Genomic DNA, 17,267 nt, shown 5'->3' with positions numbered 1-17,267 from the left:
AACTGCTATTCTATTTTTGCTGAAGCCCGGACACAAGTCCATTTATTTAGTAAGACTTCATCAGAAGGAACATTTTTCTCATTCTCATTATTATTACAACAATTTTCTTCAATATCATTCAAACCAGCTTCTATTACTCATATAGATACTGATGACTTCTACTGAAGGCATGAAGTAGTTGTGACATGTTTGTCCTTGGAGAGTGGAGATTTCAGGCCGTGGATTAAACTCTTTTAAATGAGCAGCTAAGCTCTTTCTAGGAAGTACCTTCCTCCCTCTTTAACGTATGAATTAATGTATGCCATGAATGGAAATTATGAGAAAGTGGCCACAGCTGGTTTGTTGTTTCATGTGACACCTAATGCATTGCCCAATATTTTCTATTCTGAAACTGAGGGATTACAGGAAAAGTTTTTGGTTTTCTATTGGAATAAGAAAGTAATGGGATGACAGACAATATTCTTAGTTCTTACAGGTTGGAAATAGAATCATAGAATGGTTAGGGTTGGAAGGGACCTCAAAGACCATCCAGTTCCAACCTCTCTGCCATGGGCAGGGACACCTCCCACCAGATCAGGTTGCCCAAAGCCCCATCCAGCCTGGCCTTGAGCACCTCCAGGGATGGGGCATCCACAGCTTCTCTGGGCAACGTGTGCCAGTGCCTCACCACCCTCAGAGTGAGGAAGAAATCTGATCTGAGTACACCCTACCTGCTCAAAACTCAACATCAATTGCGATTTGCATATCCATCTTGTAAGAGTGTTGGTGATTATGGGAAAGCTCTGTGTGTGGCTGTCTGGGGTGGTATTGTCTCAGTATTTTTGGCTGGCAGAGCTAGAAGAAATTAAGTGAAACTGGGTGTTGTTAGAGATTGTAGATCGTGTATGAACTGGAGCTATAGTCCGGTGCAATTCCCTCTGATGATTTCAAGCATTCTGCCTGCATTTTCTGTTGCCAGTGAGCACTCTGCGCTTCCTGTAAAAGAGGGAAAGGTTCACAATGAGACCTTCACAGAGGACCTCATTGAGGATATGAAGAGTAATATTAAAAGCTTTCACCTAAAGTGATCATCAGCGAAATGAGATAGAGGGGAAATGAAGGGAAATAGCTGAACTGATAAAGAGTGCATTGATCCACCTCTGCCAGAGGGGTCACTTGGTGACTAAAGGCAGCTAGCTGTGAGGAGGTATTGAGGGGAAGAGAGGAGAAATGAGTTACCGGGGTGTCGCAGGAGTGGGGACGGTGCTTCAGGCAGCTGTGCGGAGTAACAGAGTAACAGACAATAGCAGTGAGCAAAATCTCTTTGTATGCCGGGAGGAACTTGAGTAGAAAGCTACCAGCAGTAAAAGAATAGAAGTAGGAAATGGGGTTTCATGGCTTTATGGTGTACCAAATGACAATGAATTGAGGAAATGTAAGGCTTAGCCAGCTTGGTATTTATGTAAGAATACTTGATAGGAAGAATCATGCTGATTGCTATAAAATAAAGCAAAACAAACAAAAAAAATTAGTTTTTTACGTGTGGCTATTTTTTATTCCAATGGACAGGGAATCTAATCAGGGAAGACCAACTTTTAATTTTCTTAGAAACGGAAAGATTTACAACAATGCTAAGTGTATTCCTCTGACTTTGGCTGGCTCAGTCCCCAGCTAATGCTTTTCATCTGGCACCCGCTGTAGCATTTTCTGGGTTTCAGCTTTGCGCTGGCCAAGAGCAGCGAGCTGCTCCGCACACGCTGCTGAAGCTGCTGCCTAATGAAGCATTCCCACCGCAAGGTTGCTGCTGCAGTAATTGTCCCCATACCCAGATGCGTAATAATATGCCTCAGCTAAGGGTCTCAACTTAAAAGGTAAAAGCAGCACAGCTAAAAGGCTGATAAACCAAAGAGATTTTTTTTTTCCCCTGTCTGAATAATTTTGGTGCATTTGGTGAATTTTAATGCTTATGGAAATGAAAGATTTTATTGGAGGCAAAGCAAGTGTAGGCAGTAACCATAGTGACTTCTACACATATAAGCTTTGCCAGTGTGCTTCAGTTCTAGTCTGCAAAATCCTAGTTATCAAACAGTTGTAGGGTCTTATTGGGCAATTACAATGAAGGGTTGATGCAGGGGGGTCATTGTCCTTTACATACAGGGCTACAGCCACAGAAACACAGTGGTCTTCTGCCAACCGCCTCGCTGAGGTCAATCCTGAATTATGAAAGCGTCAAAGGTTGCCGCTGCGAATATTAATGTTATTGCTGATGCTTTTCCTTTGCGTGCTGGCAGGGTTAAATCGGCAGGTATCGGTGATACCTGCTTTTTTGTCGTATTGTTCCCTGGCCCTCAGCCACACTTAAGGAAGAGCGGGTGGACAGTTGTATGGTAATATGCTTTCCCGAGCTGCTGCTAGAGGATTTTACCTCTTGTTCCTTACCACTGTTAATAAGTAGCCTTGAATCCATTGTCTTTCTGCAAGAAATGTGAAACTTAACAGGAATAGTCTATTGAAAGCATATTTCTTCTATGTTGTTTGCTGTGTCAGAAATAACTTTACTATTTTTAGTAGACCTGCTAAACAGTCCTTTCACTGCACATTTTAACAGCCACAGCTTATGCTAGAAGCCTCTAGATTTATTCAAGATTTTTAAAAAATGGATTAAAAGTTGTAGTACGGATCATCCTGAGAACTTTGTTTTGGGGTGGGAGCAAGGTTCCCTGCAAGGAAAATGTAGGCTGGTTGGGGAGGCAGAAGATGTAATTGCTATTACTTCAAATTACCGCGTATTTCAGTATTGAATATTGTAATACTGAACATTGTATATAATTTCATGAAAGTATTCTGGAGGTTCCTTCATTACAAAAACATAGCTTCCCTATCCCATGTTGTGAATATATATATATATTTCCCCCCAAAAGAAGCATTTAAAACAATTCATTTTAGTTTCAAAAGGAAAAGGCAGAGTCACTGATAAAATAGGCCTCTTAAATACTGTGAGAAGTCAGCAAACACTATTGATTATTTTTATGTTGTCATATACACAGCTGTTTACCTTTATTACTTTAAGTTAAGACATAAGATTGAAGAGTATTTGTATCAGAATGTTATTTTTAATGCATATTGTGGGACCCACTGCACCACATTTCCTCCCATAACCACTGTACCATGTTTTTCCTATCTAGCTTAGGTTTGACACTGGGGAAAACTCATTTAAGCGCTGTAGGTTTTTCTGCCTTTGAAACGTTTGCCGGTGGTATGCGGATACTTTAAAGTTTGACTTCTTAAATTTATAGGGAATGAAAACAGCATTTTGTCAAGCTGATGCATATATTCAGTATGAAGCAGGGCCTCAGAAGAAAAGCCATTCAAGAGGGCTTTGTAAAACAGTCAGAAGCAGTCCTTGCTTTGAAGACCTCTCAGTTTATTTAAACAAAACTAAAAATCTTTCTTTTCCCGATTCGATTTCAAGTGGATGTGCCAAGGCATTGTTGTGTGAACTCAGTTTTCTTGAGGTTTAATATGCTCTTCTGAGATGCTCAAAAACAGTGACAAAAGTACTGAGCCCTATATTTTTTTTCCTAAGAGCTAAATCATTCCATCTCACTTAACTAATGTATTGATTGCCTTTATCGAGTCCATAATAGTTCTGAGTTTATGAGCTGTGAGGCCTGGAAATGGATTAGTGCCAGTGTCTGCGATGAGATATGGCCAGAAGACAACTATTTTGTCTCATGGCAACCTTTGCGGTTAGAGAACTTGACTTTATTTCACCTTCAGAAGAAAGTTTGTCATCTCGGATCACTGTGTATCAGCTTGAATGAGGACCTGAACACAATGTCGATCCCTACAGTATGTTTACGCTTGAAAAGCCCCAAACTCTGGTGCTCTAGCACACATTTAATGTTAGGCATACATAGTAATCATATTTGTATGCTGGAGGTAAGGATTACGTGAAGAAGAGTTGTGTTTACCTGTCGTCTAACCCTACTGGCCATGACCCAGAGCTGGTGCTTCCACAGGAGAGCCCCATCGGCAGGGGGCTCCTCTGGCTGTGCAGGGCCTTGAGAAAGCCTTTCAGCTCTGCAGTTGCCGTTGTACCTCTCTCTTCCCCTTCCTCAAAGCCTTGTTTATCTGCTTTTGCTTTTCCCTGATTCTTTCTCCTTGGTTTCTTACACAAAGCCAGCTCTCCAAGTCATACTCTTCATATTCCCTGGGCTACAACCTCAGATCCTCTTTTTCTCTGCAAGCAGAAGCTAGGCTGGTATTATAAGCGTTCCTTTTTTTCCAGTGCTTTTTTCTTTATTGTGATGTAAAAACAATTAAACTCAATCCAGAGGTAAGTAGAGGAAATCTTTTTCACCATCATTTCTATGACATTTTGGCTTCAAACTGTATGACTGGGTGAGATCTCAACCAGGAGCTTGGTTCTGGTGGTTTTGCTGCTTACCAATATCTTATCAATTCTACTTCTTAGAGTGCCATCTCCAATCTTGTCATCAAGTCTACTGTTCACTCCTCAAAAACACTAGGAAAGTGTAAAATGCAGAAACTGACGTGAAAACATTGTCTTGCATCACCCCTTAGTGGGGGATTTTTCACAAAAAGTCCTGCTCACAGCTGCATCTTCCACCTAGGTGATATCAGAAGAATACAAAGACCTTCTGACATCCTTACCCGCAATAACCTTTTTACATGTCACAGATTTACGATCAGCTTTGCTGGTCAATATTAGGACCATTCTAGATTCCTACAGGATTGAGGTCTATGGAAGAAGAGGGTACATTAAGCAGCATTTTGCACAAATGATTGGGCCATAAATGTTTCAACACAATTCTGTTTCAGAACAGTGGGGACTTATACTGAGGAGACAGTGACTTAGTAAACTGCACAGTTTCAAAAGGAAAATTGCATCAGACAGAACTTTTTAACAATTTCTTCCAATCTCCCAAATGATGGTGATTTATATAAGAGGGTCAATAGATGCAAAGTATGGTAGTTACCCTATCGATCAAACACTGGGCTATCTTGGCTTTGAAAAAGAAAGGAAAGCCCCCCCTTAAATATTTTAAATATTTCTGATCTCAATTATTTTATTATTGATATGGACATGAAAATTATGTATTTTCCCATTAGAAAATGTCATTTTTCACTTTCTAGATATTTTTACACCTGTATTTCTAATGGAGTGTGAAATTAAAATGAACATTCATGTTTTCTTTGAGGTACCAGCACTGCAGCTGGTGGTGTAGAAATGAGCTTATGAACAGAGTTTTTTTTGCTGATTATTTTGTCTGTTAAGCAACAATATATTGGGATTGATATTCCTGAGAATTCATTTAGGTCTGATATTGACAATTGGTAATTCTAGGTTTTGTTGGGTAATAGGATTTTGACAAGTAATTAAAACCCATAGATTGTTCTTCACATCATTATTATATTATGCCAAATTGCATTTGGCTTTAAGAGGTTGAAATCCCCCTTCGGAGTTTTCTGTGGTCTTGTTAAAAAGCAGTAGTGATGAATCTCAAAGAGATTTAAGGAAGAATGTTTGCTTAGGTACAGCAATGCAATACATCTTGTAGTAATGTCTGTCCAATGTGCCCTGTCACTTAGGTTCAAATACTCAAGAGATTTTGGGCACAATAGACCTAGCTAAAAGAAGGAGGATTCACATTTTAGCTTTTAGTGTTTCTGATCCTGACTGTAAATATTAGAAAAGGATAGCAGATTAAACTTTCCTTGTCCAAGAGCCTTGTTTAATTTTCCTGTTTGTTTGCCACAGAAATGAGTGGAGGTGCAAGTTCTTATAAGGCTTTTCTTTGTCTTAATTTGCATGTTCCTCGTTAATTGACACAAACAAGGGCAGGCCTTACTAACACAATTAAAGGAAGCATTGCACAAACTGCAGTAACTGTTGTCCTACTCCATGTCTGCAAAACGATGACATGTAAGATACACTTTTTATTGGCACTGATTGTTGGTTGTCTGCAGTTTAAAGAGGAAGGCATTGCATTTTTTTTAGTATAATTTTTGATTGTCTCCATGTTTTCCCACTAGTTAATAAATGCCACAGTGACACTGGAGACGGCAGGGTTTCTTGCTACTCAAATAAGCAGACAAAGCTTATTTAACTGAAGCAGTTTCTTCCATCTCTTCTTTGAAGATACTATCTACTAAAATATCAGTAGGTGTTTAGAAGCACGGTGCTAATGGTGATAATGCGAGACGGTAACACCTTGCTGTCTCTTCCCTTTCAGAATGGAGTTGCAAAACTCCAGTGGTATTTTATTACTTGGGTCCCACTTCTCATTAGTGGAAGGTCTAAGCATTTTAAAGAAAGTCCTATCTGCTTATTCTCTGCCCGGGAACGTGCAGATTTATAGACTGGACCGAATGTCTGGAGAGATTTCATTTCCAAGTGTGCTGGAAAAGAATAAGCCCAATAAAAGGAAGACAGTAGGAAAGTAGGAATTTCAAAGGTACTCTAAGGACATTCCAACTTCTTCGTTAGGGTCTCAGTTCTTTCATTATGATCCCAAATGTAAAGCAAAGATACAAAGAGGGGCAGAATACTGTCTTGTGTGGTCTGCAGTTTTGTTACATGTCCACTGGTTGCTTGCTTAACATTGGATGTTGTGGCTTATGGCAGTTTCCCCTGTACCCAGTTCAGCAGCTTTCCTTTCTCAAAGTGACTCTTTTCAGTAGAGTCTTTAAGCCCATTCCTAAAACACTAATAGGTTTGGGGTATTTTCTCGCAATATCTTCCAACACAAATGGGAACTACTTGGCAACCATGTCCCACTCTCTTTATCTCCTATAAAGTCCACATGTCTTTAAGCAAAGATCAGAACCATCAGGGTATCTTCCACTGGACCATGTTTAACATCCTGCTCTGTATGGGAAAGCCATTCTTGCTCATTACTGCATGTTTGATAAGCTCAAAACTAGGTTAATGAAGAGTAGCTCAGATGCTCAAAAATATTCTGCTTTAAGAAAATTCATGCTTTCCTAGTAGGGTCTGGAAGAGCCTTATAAGTCTTTGTACATTACCAAGAAAATCTGACAGTTGGCTTTTCCCAAGGCAGGACCAAGTTTGATGGAACAATGATGAATATTCTTTTAAGCTATTTTCTGCCTTTTTTTTTTACCCTCACTCACATTTCATCATTTTTTATCTAGACAAGAGAGAAACTTCTGGACCATCAATCTCTGTTACACTCTCACATGCTTCCACTTTCTAACCATTTCTTGTGTTATCTTTATCTTTTGTCATGGAAACCTGTGGAAAATATTTATGCCATCTGGACATGCAGAGTATATGCTTTTCTACTTCCACCCAGTGCAGAAATGAAGGGGTTATGATCCCCAGAGTCAAAGCAACATTTATGGCATCGCCAAGACAGCCTATCTAGGGAGATCAGCTAGTGATACCTTGAAGATGAGCACAGTCGGGAGGGAGAAGGAAAGCACCTGCTCATGTCTAAACTGCTGTTCAGTCCTCTGAAGTGGTTTTCTCCATTGATTTTTGTCTCTGAGAAAGGAGTTCAACTCTTTAGGGTGTTTTCAGAAAATCCATTAACTTTTCTGTTTTGACAGCGTAGCTTTGTCTTGAAGCCATGGATGTTGTGCTCAAATTTTGCTTCCACCCCATCTAGACCTGATGTGAGTCACTGTGGCAGTACTGCTTTTATTATTAACATTTACACCGCTTGCAGTTGGGACCCTCTCTATTTATCAAACAGAAATTCAGCAGAAGATGGCCCCTGTCCCAAAGATGCTATGAAGTGAACGGAAGATATTACAAGCACTGAGCTCATTGGAGGAGCTGGGTTTTGAGAAGTGGACCCTGTTGTGATGGAACCACATCAGGCATACAGACAAGCATCGCAGTTTCTGGGCTTTTAAACTTTAAAGTTTTCTACCCCAAATCCCCAGCTTGACTGGGGTTCTAGTGAGCGTTGTCCAAACAGTAACGTGGGTGGATCATGTTATGCCTGTGTAGTAAAAAGGAGCTGTTTGGATGCCATGCCCCCTGTTCAAAAGGACTACGTAAACCAAGATCTGTGGAGATAACACTAAGAAATGCTCTCGTATTGTTTCTTTGAAACTGGGGGCCTTGATTTGAAGTTCTTGCCAACTTCTGCCAAGAAAAATATTCCATACAAGGTTCTTCAGCAATTTCCTTTAGCCACTAGGAGCAACTGAGTCCCTTGGGGAAAGGGTGGGGAAGCCAATGAACCCTGCATCACCTTAACCTCTCCTCAAATGTCCATGTGCTAAAGCAGGCAGACGGAAACTAATTTCTGCTAATTGTGAGTATCATAATATTTCCCAAATTCATGTATTTAACGGAATGATTTTTCTTACGAAAACAGTGATCTGGGAAATTAAATCCATGCATGATCCGCCCAGCTAGAGCATGAAGCAAACCGGTCTAGCAGACTGGATTTCAGTCTGAGGAGATTTTGTTACAGAGTTCATATTCCAAGCTACTGTGACAAGCAGTTGCTAATTCTAAAAATATTCCCTAAGAGTGGGCTAATTTGTGCATCACTGAAGCATCGGTCCTTTTTGCTGTCAGTGTATATTTTGCAATTGCAAGGAAAGAGTATGTACAGTCTTTAGGATCTGCTAAAAGGAAACTGGCAGCTGCACTTCTTAACTGAGAGTGATTTTGTTCATATCTACCAGTAGCCTTGTGAGTGCATGAGGCATTTGAAAAGGTGCCACTGCTGTGTGGTTATGCTTTATTTGCCTTTACTACCTCTCCAGTTCCTTTTAAATTTATTTATTTATTTATCTGTAATGAGCTCCACCAGACAGGTTTACTGTTTCTCTTCATTTTCAGCTTTTTAGATGATTCTGCAGGTTTCGTGAGATCTCATCAGCAGAAGCTGCTGTAGATTGATGGGACCCCATCAACCACCCTGCCCACTCAATATTATAAAGATTTGTGTCGTCAGTGGTCATGACGTTTGGTAGGAAGTTGCCCATTTATGGATACTAGAGCAAATGATATCATCACAATAGGTGGCTCCTGTCTAAATAGGATCATTTGTGAAATGAGATTACAGGCATTTATCTGGGAAACAGGAGACAGAGGCACCTGCTTTATGTAATTGATATCCTGGGGAATTATTGTGTACAATAATCAAGAAAAATCTTCATTTCTAATTCTATTATGTGGGAAAAAAAAATCTCTTTTTTCAGCCTGCATAAAACAAACCCCACTTCCACATGGAATAAGCTCCAGACCATGTTTTCTATTATGCTTGAATATATGGGACATGCATTGCAATCCTATGCTTGCCACACTGCTGCAGTATACTTGTTTTGCAGAGCTCTGTAGCAGGCTAGTCAAAGCTGTGACTAACCAGACCCTTGGATACGTACTCTAATCTCTGGCCTTTATTTTTACAATGAATGTGATTCGTTCTTTGACTGCATATTTTTCTGATTTGTGAGAAGCTTCATGCTCTGTATTTGGATGCTGACTGCAATACAGCAATAGTCTTTGATACGGTAAGTCAAAGATGACTCATTTCTTACTCTTGTGCCTTCAATTTATACTTTCTACAACACTATCTCATCAGGTAGAAAATTATGTGTTAATTAATGTTGAAGTAGTTAATTTTCAACAGATGCTCTTCCCTTCCCTCCCCCCGGTACTTTGCACCATGTTTTTTTTCCTCCTCATGAAAGCAGTAGGTTTGAACTGTCTTTAAGTAAAATACTCTTGTTCTATTATTTTTAATAATATATACAGCGTTTTGTCCTATTCTTTAATTCCAACAATGAAGAAGAAAATAGATCATACACACAGATCTGGAACTTCACATGTGATGCTAGAATACGATAAGTTCAGTCCAATATTAACCTTTATTACAGCGAGTACGATTTGAAAGGCAAGAATCTTTGGGGGATTTATACTTCAGATAAAGTAGAAGGGTTCCAGTTTTCATTTGAGAATTCATACAGTCAGGTCTGTACAGTTACAAGAGCCTTTATTTTCTGTGCAAGCAGTGGAGAGAAAATGCCTTGCAAAAAGACAGTTTTCTTTGTAATGCAGCGTGCAGAAGAAGATTCAGTAGTACCCCTTATCAAGTGCACTACATGAGATAAGAGCAAAAAAACCCACATATTCACTGCACAGCAATAGGAACCTCTATGTTACAGAAACGTGGCTGACAAAAATGGTATCAGGCAGAAATATTCTTTGAAGAGCTTTAAAATAGCACTGTGATCACACACATGCACATAACATGCACTCTTTCCAACAGCTAACATCAAGCATACAGAAAGGGTAAAATCTGGTATCAGAATTTTTTAGGGAAACAACGGTCTGAAGCAGAGGTCTGAAGGATCACTGGGTTACTAGGTCTCCTTTAGTGAGATTCATTCAGCCCTGGCTTTAGAGCTGGGCAACTTTGCCGCAAGTGAACAGTGTTCAGATGGCTTGAAATGTGTGGATTTGGGCAGTAGTCTCCTTCTCTCTCTCTCTGTCTCTTTTTTCTTCCATGTCTTAAACTTTCCGAGAGTAGAGGGTTAGCCCTTCTGGTTTTGGATATGCCTATCAGTCAACCAATCAATAAAATCAATACATTTGCATTTGCCAGTATCGGCTTCCGATGTTCAAGTAAGATAGATGGCTTTTTAAAAGTTAATTCAGGAACAGAGCCAAGAAAGGGAAAAAGAAGTGAGGTCTGTATGAAATAAGAACAAAGGTAGAGGCTGACTGTCATCAGTTCACAAGTTGTAATTACCGTGGCTTTTCCACTTCTGCTGAGAAGTTTTCGGGTTTGATTTCTGTATTACCAGTGTGATAATTTTACAGGCATGCGTTAGTGTCAGCTCTCACATTTGCTGATAATTAGTTCCTGGATCCATATCTGTCATGTTTCCCTGTCATTTGAGACAGCCTACATCCCTTTAATTTAGCAACAAGTGATCGACATGATCACGAGTGCCCAGCGCAGCGCACTTTAAAATGTATCTTCAGAAACGTACAAGCAGTTAAACAATATGTACTAGGTGTACAAAATCTATGTGGTTAGTCAATTTTGTGACTACTAGCATCCTTTTTTGAATGAAACATCCTATTTTAAAATGCTAGAAGGCAAGCGGAGGTGCATCAGCACATGAGCATATCAAACAGTAGCACTCTGCCAGACGTTATCCTTTGCTTTTGTCAAAAAAAATCCAAAGAACAACACTGAGTACAGGCTATTTTCTTCTCAGAACTGCTTAATTAGATCTGCTTAATGTGTTTCATGGAAGTTATTTCACTGCAAATGCCTCTTAAAGTGATCTAGAAAAATGAAGACATTTCCACAGATTTCATTTATGCATGTAAAGCAAAAGCTGTAGGAAAGTGGCATGTACTGGATATAGAGGCCAAATTACATGCTCTGTAATTCAGGCATACAACCGCTGGTAGCTTAGCTGATCAAATTTCAAATATTGAGCGGTTTGCAGGGTGCATCACTTAGAGAATAAATGTAAAGAAATGATTGTGTAGTCATTGCTTCTTGTAGTCCGCCTACTATTTTAATATTTTTTTTTAATTGCATTAATAATTTTCTGTCTATTTTGCATCTGCCACACGATTTTCCATTAAAGGAAAAGACATTTGGCAGCATTTTTTCAAAAACAATAAAATAATTTTTAAATAATAGGAAAGATAATCAATATAATTAGACTCGTAAGCACACCGAATGACATATAAATAAAAGCATTCCACCCAATGTGTTTAAAACAGTATATACAGCTCTTAGTTGAATTTAACAAATATAAGGAAGGAGGAATGACTGTAGAACAGAGCATACAATGTTCCACTTTTGCTTTATCTAATAAGTTCATAATTGATATATCCAGGAGTCGTACAACAGCAAAACACAGATAACATTTATATTAGTTATGCTCCATAAATTTTCCTTATAGGTATTATTTGTTTAATTCTTATATTACCAATATGTTATAAATCTCAGACATTTTTCTGAAAACTTTTGGATCTATATGCTTGGAATTCCTGTTCTTACATACTTAATTTTATGCTCTAAGCTTCATCACTGCAATAAGTTCATATAGTTGATAATTTATTTTTTATTTATTTATTTATTTATTTATTGAGGAGAAAGGCTAGAATTTGAGCTGGAGCACATCAGGGAAAATCAAGAATTACTGCACTTATGTATGTTCAAGTTTCATGAGTATAGTGTAAGTGAGATCAGATGTCTCAGACACGAATGTAAAGGGAGTTGAGTGTGCACACAAAGGAAGGAATATGAGGTCTACATTCCTGGCTCTCAAAAATAAAATCCTAGTAAAGTATTCTAGAGTCGTGAGGAAAACCAACTGGCTTTTTATGCTTGTTTTAAAGGGAAGTTGTGTTCACTGACAAGAGTTTAGTATGGCACGGGGTCTGTCAGTGCCAGCTTCATTTTCTCTAAATACCACAGGCAATATTTTTTAAAATATATATATTTCAAAAATTCGGCTCAAGGTCAGTGCAGAGGGCTGGATTATGTGCAAAACCACACATCCTTGACTGGAGACCCCGTGGCTAAATCAAATTGAATGGCTTTTAGTTTCTTATTGTGTAATATAAAATATTCATACCTGCAACAACGAAAGGTTTGCATGGATTGGTCCAATACAGATTGTGGCTGTCATATAATTTAATCGTCTTTGACAGATACACTTACAAAATTGATATTAAAGCCCGAAAATCATACAAGACAGTGTGAATACCAGCAAAGTATGCAGAAAGCAGCAAAGTCGTTCTGCTTAGCAAGCTATTAATTCCTCTTAACAGCATATTACCAAGGTACAAATAGGGTAACAAGTCTGTTACTGTCACGCAACCCGCACAGGAGAGCAGTTAGTGGTATAGAGAGAAAACCACATAGTAATTCAAAGATTTCTTTCGCTGAAGGAAAGTGAAGCTGCATCAGAGTCACCGTTAACATCCTGAGAGATGCAGTTTGCAATTAATAAATGTTACCACAGCGTTTGCGGTAGAAATCTTTATTTGCTGTATCGCAGATTTAAAGGTGACCATTGGCCATCAACAGAAAGATAGAAAGAGATCCGAAGCAGAAAATCACGTCAGGATCATACATTTCGATGCAATTTCTGAGAAAGGTGTTTGTTACCAGGCTCAAGTTTTAGCTGATCTGTATAGTAATGTGTTGTGAAAACAGCCGTGTGTTGTCTGTCCTCCCAGTCCTTACCACTCTGTCTCTCGATACGAGAGCAACACCATCCTTTATAAATTTCAGTTCGTTTTCTAGGTGACCTGCCATCATCAAATCCTTGGTACCTGGGGCTTGAACACGCTTCTGCTGAAGCTGCTGGCAAAACACTTACTGGCTTAACTGGGACCATGATGAGGGCAACCCACCGTTTAATAACACAGGCCGGAAGATATCAGGCTGCTCTTCCACTTGTCAGATGCAAGTGCTATTCTTGCAGGCAGAAACCTCCCACTGCCTCAGGAGGAGGACAAAGTCCTCCAGACTTTGTGTGCTTTGCCCACGGGGATAAGGAGGGCCAGGGGCAGGCCGGGCAGGCCCAGCCAGATGTTCCTGTAGGACTGGGCTCGCAGTGGCACCACTGGTGCACGCCTGGCTTGGGGGCTCCCCGGGGGCACAGCTGAAGAACCTCAGCACCCTGCCGCCAGGACCCCAGTGGAGTCCTCTGCTTTCAAAGCAGAGGATCAAAAAGCCACACTAGCGTTCATGATCAGATGTTAATTCAGCACAAAGCGGCTGTAACTCCCTTGCTGTGGCTCCTCCTGTAGGTGACAACAGGCGAACCCGAGCAGAGGCAGTTCGTTTGCTGCTGGGTTGGAGGGGGCAGTGGGCTTGGCGTTGCTTTGAGGACTGGGCCTTGCTGCGATCTTGTTTTTTGGTGGAATTGGACTTCTGCTGGGAGGCTCTTGTTCTTAGAAAGCCCTTTTTGTGCTCTGCTGCTGGAGACGAGGATTCAGTTAAACACCCCTGAGCCTCACATCCCTCCCTGCTCACATCAGCTAGGAGAGGGCACAGAACTGGGGGGCTCTTCTGTACATTTCTTCAAGAGTGAGTTTTTAGACACAGCTTTCTTCATGCATTTTTAATCCTGTAAATTTTATCAGTATCTCTTTAAGTGTGGTGTTGTCATCCCGACAATCTTTCTCACATCTGATTTATTTTTCTGCTCCCCCTGCCCAACTGCTGGTAGAAGTAATAGGCAAGAACTAAAAGAAATTAAAGGCATATTTTTTCTGTTCACTCGGTGTGTTTGACAGCATTTTGTATCTATTCAGCCTCACTGTTTCCTCAGTGCAATCATTTGGCTCCTTCCCATTTGTGCAGGCTTAGTAGCAGCTGAAAGGAGAAAACATCTTAAAGCAAGAGGAATAATACTGTAATGTCAAAAAGACTGGCAGGTAAAGTAGCTGAATCTCATAGGGACTCTCGCTATTATTGATTATGTGGAGTCAATGGTATTTTTCTGATAAATACATAATCTGTATACCTCTTGATAGACATAATAAAAGCCTAAATTACGTCTTACAATTAGACGATTTGTGCTATTGCTCTGAACAGCCCGCTGAGCATTTATCTCCCCCCTACTTTAGCTTAAGCTGTGGCACTATTTCATTCTTCCTTTAGCAGAGCCATCTGAAGAGGTTCACATCCTGCCCACAGACACTTGTTCTTTCCCAGTCCCTGCCCAGAGCGCCCACGGTTGTGCTGACTCGGCTCTTTCCGGGACCAAGCTCCAAACCACAGTGGCTTTGAAGTGGCTGGCTTTTTCGAAAGCACACAGAGAAAGGCTAAGTGGGCCTTTAAAAAATCTTTATTTCCTTTTTTTTTTTTCTCTCCTTTGCATAATTCCATTTTCTTTGAATGCACCGTTTCACAGTTCCACTTCCAAGCACAGCAGATAACTTGTTGATCAGCACAACGTGGGGCCTTTGAGGCTGGTACAGGAAAAGATCTGGAACAGGCAGCAAGATCAACTACCAGTAAGAGCCTCTTAAATCAGATGTACAGCCAAAGAAATGGTAACTAGCTTGTTAAGTTTACCTGATCTAAATGTTGGATTCCTAAAAGGAATAGAATGGATAACCAATTAATAACCTCCAGTAAGGGGATAAGTATCTGCAAGATTTTTGCAGCCAGTTCCGATATGGTGTTTCTCTTTCATATTCCTGCAAAACAGGGTGACTTGGTTATAATTCCCATTCTAACAGCACCTATAATTCAAACGAAGGATGAGGACTTCCTGGCACAAAGCACCATACGAGTACAACCTTGCTTTCATAGGTGGAAGCAAAGGCAAGCAGTGTTCCTTAACGTTGACAGTGCGGCTGTCAAAATGGGTTCAGCAGGCTGATGAAACAGACAAAACCAGATTTGGGATGTCGAGCTAACAACACCAGCACACCTGCTGCAATGTAAAGATTTTTAAGTAATGTGGCTGAGAAGTCAGATGCCCCGAGACACTTTTTGGTTAAGGTATGCAGTAGCATTGTGCAGTCTTCTGGGTGCCCTGCAGGCTTCCTGCATAGGTCCACGGCCATGCTCTGGCAGGTGGTTGTGGAATTACATCCCACAGAGTTTGGTGCAGTGAAAACCTGCGTGTAGCTTCGTGGCAATCAGTTATAAGGTTGTTAATCTATTTGTGTCAAAATTAGCGTTGTGTCCTGTAATGCAGCGTTGCCTTATAAGAGAAATCAGCACCGGTGTGAGTGCATTGTAGATGAAAATGAATGTGAGCTTCCCCTTGTTTTTAGCAGGCTCGGGGATATGGCCCCGTGGGAAGAAGGAAATGCTTTCTGACATAGGAAACCCCTGTTCCCAGAACTGTGCACATCAGCTCAGCCTTTTGTGTTCGGTCTCCCTTGAAGCTAGTTGCAGCTCTGCTTTGATGGATCCCTCCTGTGCCGGTTGTGCAGGGAGTGCCTGCTTCTTATCATGCTCACGATTGCCAGATAGGACAAAGCTGTTGAGACTCTAACTGCCTTGTATTAAACCCCTCAGTGTCTGATTTGAGCATGAGGCTTTATGGATATGAGTAAGCAAAAGAACAGATATATATTTAATATAACGCGATCTTGAGATTCACTTCTTGAGATTCACTTCTGATCTCTCTTGTTCTCTTGTTCTCCTCGGATCTCATGTTCATGTACACAAACACGCTTTCAGTTAGAGAAGCAGACAGAGCAGCGTGTGCCTCCTCCAAGGTACTGCCAGGTAGCCTGGACCATGACAGCCAGATGCCTGCATGCACCCTGCAGGCTTGGGTTCTGCACCTAACTTTTAAACGCGGGCATGCCATCCACAGATAAACCCTTTCAGCAACTGTTCACATTTTTAATAACCAAGTGAGTAAGAGATAGGTTTTGGACTGATAACTGTTGTATAGTGATGGACTTCTGAAGTGAATAGGCTTATTGATAAATACATTTTCCACTCCTAATTGGTATATGAATAATTAACAGCCTCATCCAGACCCAGGGCTGCAAATTAACCAGTTCATAAATACTTCAGTCCTCACCGTTTCATGCAATGACACTGTTTTTTCTGATCTTTTCAAGTTGGGCCCCTGGGAAACCAATACATGATTATTTTTTTTTTTCAGAAAAATAACAAAATAGTCATATTGTCTCTTTACCAGGTTAATCCCTCTCATTCAGGTATTTTTCCTTCACTTACTTGCTCGTGACATTAACGGCAGATAAAACAATGAATTAATACTCAAATATTTGGTGAAAAAAACCTCTGGGATGTATGCGTTATGGCTGATTAAAGAAAAGCAGAAGGAGCTTGTCAGGCATCATAGTGGAAGGTTGGAGATATGACCATGCTGAAAACATTTTTGGTTGTTAACAAGCCATGCAGTTTCTCTGCAAGTCAATCCTCTGTGAAGTAGGGATGGTAATTCTTCACCAGGTAGCAGAAGGCTGTCTTCTTTGAGATAAATGCGCAGGAGTTGGCCACTTGATATATTTGGGAAGTGCTGCCGACATAAATTGATAGAAATTACATCTGATGGTGTCCATAAATGTTTCTGTCTATGCTGAGGAAGGGGAAATTATCCTCACAGAAGGGCATGCTTTTCCATTGATTTGCTCCTGTCAGTTTGCTGGAAGTCTGGTTGAAAAAGTCCAGTGAAAGAGACTTGGCATGTAAATGTCAGTGAAGACACCAAGGGAGCCTGGCTGCTACTGTGCTCACTTTTCAACCTCTTCTTCAACCGTATTTTTGCAATTCTTTAGATTTAGGAGTAGTCAA

General features: G+C 40.4%; 1 protein-coding gene across 18 annotated transcripts in view; it reads left to right on the top strand.

Annotated features, from left to right (window-relative positions):
* The window catches only part of DLGAP2 (DLG associated protein 2), a 467,238-nt gene that overhangs the window by 126,317 nt on the left and 323,654 nt on the right, over positions 1-17,267 (top strand). For 5 of the 18 annotated variants that reach the window (XM_048051731.2, XM_013172309.3, XM_013172311.3 and 2 more), the window contains exon 1: positions 9,072-9,504. The exons of 10 other annotated variants lie outside the window; for them this stretch is intronic. The gene's annotated coding sequence lies outside the window, so the exon portion shown is untranslated. Of the gene's footprint in view, positions 1-9,070; positions 9,505-17,267 lie in introns of those variants that run through there. 3 more of the 18 variants (XM_048051726.2, XM_048051725.2, XM_048051724.2) reach the window with 1 other exon arrangement.

This window comes from Anser cygnoides, chromosome 3 (assembly GCF_040182565.1).
Source record: "Anser cygnoides isolate HZ-2024a breed goose chromosome 3, Taihu_goose_T2T_genome, whole genome shotgun sequence".
Classification (NCBI taxonomy): Eukaryota; Metazoa; Chordata; class Aves; order Anseriformes; family Anatidae; genus Anser; species Anser cygnoides.
This window is presented reverse-complemented; position numbering and strand designations above follow the sequence as displayed.